Raw genomic sequence first — 13,052 nt, forward strand, 5'->3', positions numbered from 1 at the left:
TTGGCCCCACCCCCGACCTACTGAATCAGAAGCTCGGGGGGTGGGGCCCAGCACAGTCTGGTTTTTTTAAAAACGGATATTATGTATGTATGTATGTATGTATGGATGGATAGATGGATGGATGGATGGATGGCTGTGTTTGGTCTTTTGCTGCTGTGCGCGGGTTTTTCCTGGTTGCAGTGAGCGGGGGCCACTCTTCATTGTGGTGCTCAGGCCTCTCATTGCGGTGGCTTCTCTTGTTGCGGAGCACAGGCTCCAGGCACGCGGGCTTCAGTAGTTGTGGCATGTGGGCTCAGTAGTTGTGGCTCACGGGCTCTAGAGAGCAGACTCAGCAGTTGTGGCGCACGGGCTTAGCTGTTCTGCGGCATGTGGCATCTTCCCAGACCAGGGCTCGAACCCGTGTCCCCTGCATTGGCAGGCGGATTCTTAACCACTGCGCCACCAGGGAAGTCCCCAGAAGTCTGTTTTAACAAGCCCTCCAGGGAATTCAGATGCTCGCTCAAGAGTTTGAGAATCACTGGCTTACTTAGGTCTTTTAGGAACCAGTAGACCTTATGATGAAAAAATATTAATCTGAAGTTGAGCAGCACCTTCAGTTTCATTTCTAATTGTTTTCTGTAGCATTCAAATAAAGATAACTAAAACTTTTAAAGATAAAAAGTATATCAGTTTTCACCATCAGTAGTGTCTGTACATGAACAGAGAGGTCAGGACATATGCCCACCCACTGTTAACACAGATGGTTTTTTAAGTGGTGGGATTATGAGTGACTCTTTGTGCTTTTCTGTATTCTGGTTGAATATAATGAACATTGTATCATTTTTATAAAATAAAGCCATTTTTTTAAAAAAAGTGGTAAGAATATCCTATCCATTGTGTATCTGTTACTGAAAATTCATGTAAACAAGCTTTACCTCCAAGGGCTACCTACTTCTCCTTAGTCCAGAGGGATTTTACTGCCTGTGTCCCTCCCACATCATCAATGTGGATAAGCTTATTTATGTGTTGTGTTAACTTTTTAATAAAAATTATTGATTTCTAATAATTTACAATTACATATAATTTAAATTCACTTAGAATAGTATGTAAAAGTAAGAAAAATTCATTCATAATAACACTGCTGATATATATTTAGTGTCAACTAACTTTTGCTATTTTTTATTAGTCTTTTTTCCTGAGCTTTATCTTTTTGGTAGCTGAGATAATATTTTATTTATGTATATTCAACCTTTGCAGATAGTCACATACATGTTTAAAATGTGTTTGCAGTTTGTATGACATTCAAGTTTACGTATTTTAGAGGGCATGGGATAGAATCCTATTCTCAGGAAGCTAAAAATGTCTTCTATTTGTCTATTTATTTATTTATTTTTGGCGGCACTGGGTCTTCGTTGCTGCGTGGGGGCTTTCTCTAGTTGTGGTGAGCAGGGGCTACTTTTCATTGTAGTGTGCAGGCTTCTCATTGCAGCGGCTTCTCTTGTTGCAGAGCATGGGCTCCGGGCACGTGGGCTTCAGTAGTTGTGGCACACGGGCTCAGTAGTTGTGGCTCGTGGGCTTAGTTGCTCCACGGGATGTGGGATCTTCGCGGACCAGGGCTCGAACCCATGTTCCCTGCATTGGCAGGCGGATTCTTAACCACTGTGCCACCAGGGCAGTCCCCTAAAATTGTCTTCTAAAATCCTGACTTATTAACGTTAAGAAAGCTTGTTTTTGCTGTACGTATCATTTAAGCTATTAAAAACTAGATTAAACTTTACAGGTAATTTTGTAAAGTAAATTCTTACCTCAAATTTTAATCCCTTCTAATGACATTTAAAATAATATTTAGTAAAGAAGAAATTGACTCCAATGTTGTGAAGTTCTTGCTGATGACAATATTCTGCAAGGGATTGCAGGGAACACAGTGTGATTAATTTAATGGTCTCTTAACAACTATGGTGAAAAAATGTTGCCTTAGAAGTTCCTCAAAAAGCTAAACATGGAATTACCATATGATGCAGCAATTCCACTCTTAGGTATGTATATACCCACAAGAATTAAAAGCAGGGACTTATAAACTTGTAGTTGCAGCATTATTCACAAAAGCCGAAAGGTGGAAACAACCCAAGTGTCCATCAACAGATGAATAGATAAACAAAATGTGGTCTCTCCATACAATGGAATCTTATTCAGCCATGAAAAGTAATAAAGTGCTGATATATGCTACTTCGTGCATGAGCCTTGGAAACATGCTAAGTGAATACGCCAGTCACAAAAGGACAAATATTATATGATTCTACTTATATGAAATATCTAGAATAGATTAGAAATAATTTTCTTTCTATTTTAAAAACATTTCTCCATTGCTTTGGCTCCTACTCCCATATATGTGAACTGTTTTTTAACCTCTGAGAGATTTAGAACTTTCTCTTTTTCTCTGATATTCTGAAAGTTATCAACTATGGGTCTTTTGAATGGGTCCTTTGTTTAGCTGAGCTCTTGTTGGGCCCCTTCTGCCTGGAGACTTAGATCCTTCAGTTCTATGATAATTTTCCCCTTCCACCATCTCTATTTTCTGAAGCTCTGTCCAAACCTCCCAACCCTCAGGGCAGCACCTGGCTATCTGGGCTCTTTTTTCAATTGTTTACTCTTTTCATCACCTTTGCTTTGTTTTCATTCATTTTTGTCTTGTCTTCCAGAGCCCCCAGCTGTTTTGGTGTTTGTTGAATTCAATTCTTCTCTCTTCCCTTCCTGGCCTTCTCCCCTGGACCTCTCTTCTCTGTCTCCTCTGAGGCCTCTCACCCTCTGTCTGCCCCCTTGTGCTGGTGGTCCTGAGGGCCCATTCCCTGGCTCTCTTCTCTCCCTCCACATTTTTCTTGGATGATTTAATTTATATGCATGTCTTTTGATATCATGTGTTCATTAATATTTTTTTTAAAAAGTTATCTCTACCCCTGACCTCTCTCCCCAAGCTCTACACACTTACTTCTATTTGTCACGTAGAAATTTCCACGTAGAAATTTCCACCTGAATGTCCTACAGCTATCTCAAACTCATCCTGTCTGAAACTGAAATGAACCCCAAAAGTGTTTTTCCTCTGTTCATGATCTCGGTTAATAGCGCCTGGATTCACAGAGAGACTCAGAATCCAGGCAGTCCTCTCAGATGCTGCTTTCTCCAATTTTTGGGGGAAAAAAATCTATCCTTGAATGACCAAGGCATTACTTGATCTCACCTTTATCCCATCTGATCTTTGTAAATACCCAGTGTGGTGTGCAAGGCAGGTGGGGGGTAACACTGCCACAACTTTGAGATTACCAGAGGTTAAACGACTTGGCCAAGCTTATGTAGTTACTGAGTGGTGGAACTGGCAGCCAAGCTTTCAGACTCAGACTTGTCTGTTCTGACCCTAAGAATAAGAGCTCACGGGCTTCTCTGGTGGCACAGTGGTTAAGAAGCCGCCTGCCAATGCAGGGGACATGGGTTCGAGCCCTGGTCCGGGAAGATCCCACATGCCGCGGAGCAGCTAAGCCCGTGCGCCACAACTGCTGAGCCCCTGTGCCACAACTACTGAAGCCCATGCACCTAGAGCCCGTGTTCCACAACAAGAGAAGTCACCGCAATGAGAAGCCCACGCACCGCAACAAAGAGTAGCCCCCGATCGCCGCAACTAGAGAAAGCCCGCACACGGCAACGAAGACACAACGCAACCAAAAAACAAGAGCTCCCAAGTACTAAGCACTTACTCTGTGTCAAGCAATGTCCTAGCACTCTCCATGTATTAACTCATTTCATCTTCACAGAAAGACTATGAGGTAGGTACTATTATTGTCTCCATTAGGAAACTGAGGCACAGAGGAGGTAAGTAATTTGCCCAAGGTCACCAGCTAATAAGTGCCAGAGCTGGGATTCAGACCCAGGCAGAGTTTCTTTCTTAAAGTCAGGTGTACTAAGGTATGACTTACATACAGTAAAATTCACCTTTTTAAAAAAAATTTTTGGCCATGCCGCATGGAATGTGGGATCCTAGTTCCCCAACCAGGGATCAACCCCCCGCCCCACCGCCCCTGCATTGGAAGCACGGAGTCTTAACCACTGGACAGCCAGGGAAGTCCCTAAAAATATACAGTAAAATTCACCTTTTTAAAAAAAAATTTTTGGCCATGCCGCATGGAATGTGAGATCCTAGTTCCCCAACCAGGGATCACACCCCCGCCCCACCGCCCCCGCATTGGAAGCACAGAGTCTAAACCACTGGACAGCCAGGGAAGTCCCTAAAATTCACCCTTTTAAGGCATACAGTTCAATAGTTTTGACAAACGTATACAGTCATTTAATCACCACCACAGTCAAAATATAAAATACTTTTATTGCCACCCGAAGTTCCTCTGTGCCCCTTTGTGGGCAGTCTCCTCTCCCACCCCAAGCAAACATGGATGTGTTTTCTATCCCTATAATTCTACCTTTTCCAGAATGCCATATCAGTGGAATCATGCAGTATGTGGCCTGTTGTGTCTGGCTTATTTCAGTTAACATAATGCTTTTATGATTCATCCTTGTTGTTGTATATATCTCACTAATTCATTCCTTTTTATTGCTAAGTAGTATTACATTGTCTGGATGTACCATAATTTACTTATCCATTCGCTACTTGATAAGCATTTGTTCCTTCTACCTTTTGGCAATTACAGATTAAGTACAGGTTTTTCTGTAAGCATATCTTTTTATTTCAATTGGGTAAATGCCTAGAAGTGAGATTGTCGGGTCAAATGGTAAGTATATGTTTAACTTGATAAGAAATGACCAAACTGTTTTTCTAAGTAGCTGTATCATTTTACACTCTCGCCAGCAAAGTATGAGAGTTCCAGTGGCTCCACGTCCTTGCCAGCCTGTCATTTTGTTTGTGTTTTTAGCCATTCTAGTAGGTGTGAAATGGCATTGTCACACATTTCAACCAATTGTCTCTCCATCTATCTAAAACTTTTTTAGTTGGAAATACACTTACAGAAAAGTTGCAAGGATGATACAAGGAACATCATTTGAAATACAGTTGGGTTTTTTTTTTTTCAATTTGCTTTCAGTTTTGGCTTTTTCCCTTTTCATCCTTGTTCATTTGATTTTTTGAATATATAGAATATTAACATACTCCCACAAATCAAAAACTATACAGAAGGACACACTAAGAGAAGTGTCACTCCGTCCCATATTCCTTCAACAATGTTCCCTCCCTCTCCTTGTAGGTGACCAACTTCCAGCTTCTCCTGCCTGTGTTTTGGGGAACGACAAGCAGATACATGTATGTTTTCTTACTTCCCCTTTTTCCTTACACAGAAGGAAGCATCTTTTATATCCTCTTTTGCACTTGGCCCTTTTCACTTAAGAAATCCTGGAAGTCACTCCCTGTCACTTTGTGAGGTTGTCCTCCTCCTCCTTTACAGTTGCAGTCCTCCACTTGTCCCTATGCCATTATTCAACCACACTCGTGTTCAGACATTTCGGTAGTCTCTGATATTTTGCAATTACAAATAATGCTGTAATCAATAACCTTGTGCATATTTATTTTCATCTTGTTGGAGGTGAATCTTCAGGGTAAATTGCAAGAAGTGAGATTGTTGGGTGGAACGGTAAACTGTATACGGATTATTCTTAGATACTGCCCACTCTACTCCACAGGAGTTGTACCAGTTGGAATTTTCCACAGCCTGGCCAGTGGAGTGTGTTGACAAGCTTTGAATTTTTGCCAGTCTGATCCATAAAAGTGCTATCTCAGTGTTGTTTTAATTTGCATTTCAACCAGAGGTATTTTAATTAACTAATTAATTAGAAGTACAGTTTATTTACAATAATAATTTCAGGTGTATAACATGGTGGTTCAACATTTTTATAGATTGTACTCCATTTAAAGTTATCACAGAATAATGGCTCTATTTCCCTGTGTTGTACAATATACCCTTGTTGCTTATTTATTTTATACATAGTAGTTTGTGTCTCTTAATACTCTACCCCTATCTCCATACTTCCTCTCTCCACTGGTAACCCCACTAGTTTGTTCTCTACGTCTGTGAGTCTGTTTCTGTTTTGTTTTGGTAGCTGGTACGATCTTCAGGTACTGAAACACATTTTACAGACTCCCAACTTGGCATTCTCTAGAAAACTCTGGAAATAGTTTTCATCCTTGAAAAATTTTAGCACACATGCCTCCCAAATGGACAGAGGTGACTTCTGAGCCCACCTTGTACCAGTTTTTTTTTTCATTTTGGTCTCTTCCTGTTCATGTGTTAGCTGGTAGGGACTCTTCTAAAGCTTTCTTGCCCCACCTAATGGGCAAGGAAGGGAATCGAGCTGTTTTTTCGACTGCTGCCTGGAAACCAGTTGAGACTCAGTGCCCACTAAGATGTTCTAGCCTAGCAGACCTTAGTACAAAACAAGATTTGAAAGAGAACAAGATATGGAGATTTATAGTCATGGCTTCAACATACTCCTAGAGCATGGATAGCTAAACCATGTTTGGAGAGTGTTAATAAAGGTTGTTGACATCTTTTCTTAGCTGTGCTAATTGCTACATGTGTAATCTTTGGTCACAGCTGTTGCTATAGTTAGTCTCTAGGCCCTCAGGTGCTCATTTTAAAAGTTATTTATTTATGCAAAATGAAAATAACTTTTTTTCTGGTTATAAGAGTAACGCATGCTTGATGGGGGACCATATCCTAGAAAGTAGGAGAAGGCATAAAGAAGAAAATGAAAATTTATTGTATGTATTCCTACCACTCAGTGGTAACCAGAGTTAACAGTTTGGTGTCAGTCCTGTGGGCCTTTGGCGCGTATATACTCACTGTGCGTGCACGCACACTCACATTTTCCTACTCTCTCTGTATCTGTCTCTGTCTCCCTACATAAACTCACACACACATATGTACATACATACGTGCATAACAAAAACACATTTTTCTGCACATAATACACCCACACTTTTAAAACATAAAAATTAGATAGTAGTGAACTTACTATTTTGTCTTTTTTCACAACATACAGTGAACATCTTTTGCTATTCATCATAAAGCTCTATAGCATGGTAGTTAATTGCTACATAGTAGTCTTTATAGCTGTACCTTAAACCTTTTTATCATGAACATGTATTTGTTTATAATTTTTCAGCATCATGAACAGTGTCTATGAACATAAATTTCTGTACATATGACTAATTATTTCACTAGCATTAACTCCTAGAAGGAGAATTGTTGGGTCGAAGAGTGCATGTTTTAAAAAATATTTTTAGGGAATTCCCAGGTGGTCCTGTGGTTAGGACTTGGCGCTTCCACTGCAGGGGCCACGGATTCCATCCCTGGTTGGAGAACTAAGATCCCGCCAGCCACGTGGCCAAAAAAAATTTTTTTTTAATTAAATTAAACATAGACGCCTTGGGGTAAGCATAATAACGCCACTGCACCAAAGATGTCCACGTCCTCATCCCTGGAAAGTGTGACTATGTTACCTGGCAAAAGGAAATTTGCAGGTGTGATTAAGTTAATGATCTTGCACTGGGGAGATTGTTCTGGATTATCCAGGTGGGCCAATCTAATCACAAGGGGTTTTATTAGCAAAACAGGGAGACAAGGTAGTTACAGAAGGAGCTGTGATGATGGAAGCAGAGTTTGGAGAGATGTAATTGCTGACGGAAAAAGGGCCACAAAGTCCGGAACGCCAGCAGCCTCGAGTCTCTAGAACTGGAAAAGGCAAGGAAATGGGTTCTCCCGTAGAGCCTCTGGAGGGAGTTCAGCCAGGCCAACACCTTCATTTCAGCCCAGTGACCCCCATTTTGGACTTCTGACTTCTGGAATGGTAAGGTAAATTTGTGTTGCTTTAAGCCACTCCGTTTGTAATAATTACAGCGGGGACGGGAAAGTGCTCTACACACGTTGTAAACAATTGTCCTAAATAAGGCTTCTCTCGCTATGCGTGGACCCCTGCTTTCCTCCCTTGTATTCCTCAGTTCCATTCCCCAGGGGGATCCACTTTCAAATCTTATGCCTCTGTCTTCTGGATTTACCTCCTTATATCTAAATAACATACCTGGGCTTCCCTGGTGGGGCAGTGGTTAAGAATCCACCTGACAATGCAGGGGACACGGGTTCAAGCCCTGGTCCAGGAAGAACCCACATGCCGCGGAGCAACTAAGCCCGTGCACCACAACTACTGAGCTTGTGCTCTAGAGCCCACGAGTCACAGCTACTGAGCCTGTGTGCCACAACTACTGAAGCCCGCCCACCTAGAGCCCACGCTCCGCAATGAAGAGTAGCCCCTGCTCACAACTAGAGAAAGCCCACGCACGGCAATTAAGACCCAGTGCAGCCAAAAATAAATAAATAAATAACATGCCTATACTGCTATTTCTTGACATTAATTTTAGGCACTATCTATTGAGCTCCTCTTAGAATCACCTCCATTACCCTTCCCAACTTCTCACCCCAAAGTCACCCACTATATTATTATCATATTTTTTGGTTAATCAATATATTAATTGCTTTACATTTTATGACCACATATTGTTTGTTAAATGAACCACATAGTTTATACTATAGATTGTTTTCCTTTTTTTTTTTTTACAACTTGTTTCTCCTGATGTTAATAACTGTCTTGACTTTATTTGCTGAGTTTTTAGGCCTCATTCAAATCCTCTGTATTAGTTTCCTATTGCTGCTATAATAAGGCCAGAAGTCTAAAATGGGTCTCACTGGGCTAAAATCAAGGTGTTGGCAGGGCTGCATTCCTTCTGGAAGCTCTAGGGGAAAAGCCATTCCCTTGTTTTTCCAGCTTTCAAAGGTTGCCTGCATTCCTTGACCTTCATTTCAGCCCAGTGACCCCCATTTTGGACTTCTGACTTCTGGAATGGTAAGATAAATTTGTGTTGCTTTAAGCCACTCCGTTCATAATAATTTGTTACAGCGGGGACGGGAAAGTGCTCTACACACGTTGTAAACAATTGTCCTAAATAAGGCTTCTCTCGCTATGCGTGGACCCCTGCTTTCCTCCCTTGTATTCCTCAGTTCCATTCCCCAGGGGGATCCACTTTCAAATCTTATGCCTCTGTCTTCTGGATTTACCTCCTTATATCTAAATAACATACCTGGGCTTCCCTGGTGGGGCAGTGGTTAAGAATCCACCTGACAATGCAGGGGACACGGGTTCAAGCCCTGGTCCAGGAAGAACCCACATGCCGCGGAGCAACTAAGCCCGTGCACCACAACTACTGAGCTTGTGCTCTAGAGCCCACGAGTCACAGCTACTGAGCCTGTGTGCCACAACTACTGAAGCCCGCCCACCTAGAGCCCACGCTCCGCAATGAAGAGTAGCCCCCGCTCGCAACTAGAGAAAGCCCGCGCACGGCAATGAAGACCCAGTGCAGCCAAAAATAAACAAATAAATAACATGCCTATACTGCTATTTCTTGACATTAATTTTAGGCACTATCTATTGAGCTCCTCTTAGAATCACCTCCATTACCCTTCCCAACTTCTATGAAGAGTAGCCCCTGCTCACAACTAGAGAAAGCCCACGCACGGCAATTAAGACCCAGTGCAGCCAAAAATAAATAAATAAATAACATGCCTATACTGCTATTTCTTGACATTAATTTTAGGCACTATCTATTGAGCTCCTCTTAGAATCACCTCCATTACCCTTCCCAACTTCTCACCCCAAAGTCACCCACTATATTATTATCATATTTTTTGGTTAATCAATATATTAATTGCTTTACATTTTATGACCACATATTGTTTGTTAAATGAACCACATAGTTTATACTATAGATTGTTTTCCTTTTTTTTTTTTTTACAACTTGTTTCTCCTGATGTTAATAACTGTCTTGACTTTATTTGCTGAGTTTTTAGGCCTCATTCAAATCCTCTGTATTAGTTTCCTATTGCTGCTATAATAAGGCCAGAAGTCTAAAATGGGTCTCACTGGGCTAAAATCAAGGTGTTGGCAGGGCTGCATTCCTTCTGGAAGCTCTAGGGGAAAAGCCATTCCCTTGTTTTTCCAGCTTTCAAAGGTTGCCTGCATTCCTTGGCCCCTTCCATCTTCCACGTTGGTTACAGCTGGTCCCGTCTTTCTCACGCTGCACCACTCTGACTCTTTTTCTGCCTCCCTGTTGCATATTTAAGGACCGTTGTGATTACATTGGGCCCACCTGGATAATCCAGCCTCCTCGCCCCTTCCCGAGGTTGGCTGATGAGCAACGTTAATTCCATCTGCAACCTTAATTTCTCTTTTCCATCTAACCTAACATATTTACAGGTTCCGGGAATTAGGATGTGGGCATCTTTGGCTGCGGGGGGCATTATTCTCCCTACCACGTCATCCACCAGATCTGCCAAAGGTAATGAATAACATGTTCCGCATAGTCAATGAAATCAGAACTCCCTCCTCGAGTTCTCCGTGTTGTTTCAGCTGAACCGATTGCCCTCTGGTCTTGCTACACAGCGTCATCCAGGGATCGTCCTGTCACTGCTCCCTTGGGTGGCACCCTTAGTTTCCTGGGTCTCGTATCTTCCGTATTCTTAGTGTACTCCTTTCTCTGCTGGGGCACATCCTTCTGACGTTTCTGAAGGAAGAGTACATGGGAGGCATGCATTTGGAGTCCTCGCATGTCTGGAAATGTCATTCTTCCACTTTCATATTTGATTGATGGTTTGGTTGAGTGTAGAATTCTAGGTTGAGGGTCATTAACTCTCAGAATGTGGAAGGTATTGCTCTGTTATTTCCCGACTTCTAGAGACCTGATTGAGACGTCTCATACTATTCTGATCCCCAATCCCTTTGTTAAGCAACTTGCTTGTTCTCTCCGGAAGATTTTAGGATTTATCACTGGTATTCTGAATTTCATGAGACTATGTCCTGGTGTGAATCTCTTTTTATTCATTGTCTTGGACACCTGATGGGCCCGTTCCATGTGGAGACAATTGGCCTTCAATTTAGGGACTTTTTTTTGTATTATTAATTTGATAATTTCCTTCCATTTATTGTTTCCTGGACTACATAAAGTTGGATATTTGACCTTCTGGAATGATCCTCTATATTTCCTATCACTTCTGTTCTGTTTTCTATTTCACTGTCTTTTATTTTACCTCCTGGGAGATTTCCTTGACTTTATATAACAACTCTTTTATTCAGCTTTTTAAATTTTGGCTATAATATTTTGTACTCCAAGATCTTTCTCATCCTCTTGATTGCAACAACTTTGCCTCCTCTTCCCCCTCCTCCCCCCTCCCTTTCTCTCTTTATCTCCCTCTTTCTCTCTCTCTCTCTCTATTTTTTATTTGTGTCCTGTCCTTGTTTCATGGATACAATATCGTCTCTTCACATTTTGAGAATCTTTTAGTGTTTGGTTTTTTTTCCTCCTTATATAGTATTTATTTTATTTTATTAAAAACATTTTAATTGAGGTAACATTAGTTTATAACATTATATAAGTTTCCTGTGTACAACATTGTATTTCGACTCGTGTATACCCTACAACGTGCTCCATGGATCACCATACAGTTGACCCCCTTTACCCATTTCACCCTCCCCCTCTCCCACTCTGGTAACCACTACTCTGTTTTCTGTATCTGAGTGTTTGTTTTGGTTTAGGTTTAGTTCACTTATTTTGTTTTTCTTTTCTTTTTTTAGATTCCACATATCAGTTAAATCATACTGTATTTGTCTTTCTCTGTCTGACTTATTTCACGTAGCATAATACCCTCAAGGTCTCATCCATGTTGTCACAAATGGCAAGATTTCATTCTTTATTCTGGCTGAATAGTATTCCATTTTGTGTGTGTGTGTGTGTGTGTGTGTGTGTGTGTGTGTGTGTGTGTATACACACACACACACAGAGATCTAGAGCCCACGAGTCACAGCTACTGAGCCTGTGTGCCACAACTACTGAAGCCCGCCCACCTAGAGCCCACGCTCCGCAATGAAGAGTAGCCCCCGCTCGCAACTAGAGAAAGCCCGCGCACGGCAATGAAGACCCAGTGCAGCCAAAAATAAACAAATAAATAACATGCCTATACTGCTATTTCTTGACATTAATTTTAGGCACTATCTATTGAGCTCCTCTTAGAATCACCTCCATTACCCTTCCCAACTTCTCACCCCAAAGTCACCCACTATATTATTATCATATTTTTTGGTTAATCAATATATTAATTGCTTTACATTTTATGACCACATATTGTTTGTTAAATGAACCACATAGTTTATACTATAGATTGTTTTCCTTTTTTTTTTTTTTACAACTTGTTTCTCCTGATGTTAATAACTGTCTTGACTTTCTTATTTGCTGAGTTTTTAGGCCTCATTCAAATCCTCTGTATTAGTTTCCTATTGCTGCTATAATAAGGCCAGAAGTCTAAAATGGGTCTCACTGGGCTAAAATCAAGGTGTTGGCAGGGCTGCATTCCTTCTGGAAGCTCTAGGGGAAAAGCCATTCCCTTGTTTTTCCAGCTTTCAAAGGTTGCCTGCATTCCTTGGCCCCTTCCATCTTCCACGTTGGTTACAGCTGGTCCCGTCTTTCTCACGCTGCACCACTCTGACTCTTTTTCTGCCTCCCTGTTGCATATTTAAGGACCGTTGTGATTACATTGGGCCCACCTGGATAATCCAGCCTCCTCGCCCCTTCCCGAGGTTGGCTGATGAGCAACGTTAATTCCATCTGCAACCTTAATTTCTCTTTTCCATCTAACCTAACATATTTACAGGTTCCAGGAATTAGGATGTGGGCATCTTTGGCTGCGGGGGGCATTATTCTCCCTACCACGTCATCCACCAGATCTGCCAAAGGTAATGAATAACATGTTCCGCATAGTCAATGAAATCAGAACTCCCTCCTCGAGTTCTCCGTGTTGTTTCAGCTGAACCGATTGCCCTCTGGTCTTGCTACACAGCGTCATCCAGGGATCGTCCTGTCACTGCTCCCTTGGGTGGCACCCTTAGTTTCCTGGGTCTCGTATCTTCCGTATTCTTAGTGTACTCCTTTCTCTGCTGGGGCACATCCTTCTGACGTTTCTGAAGGAAGAGTACATGGGAGG

Source organism: Neophocaena asiaeorientalis, unplaced genomic scaffold, assembly GCF_003031525.2.
Source record: "Neophocaena asiaeorientalis asiaeorientalis breed wild unplaced genomic scaffold, Neophocaena_asiaeorientalis_V1.1 scaffold194, whole genome shotgun sequence".
Lineage (NCBI taxonomy): Eukaryota > Metazoa > Chordata > Mammalia > Artiodactyla > Phocoenidae > Neophocaena > Neophocaena asiaeorientalis.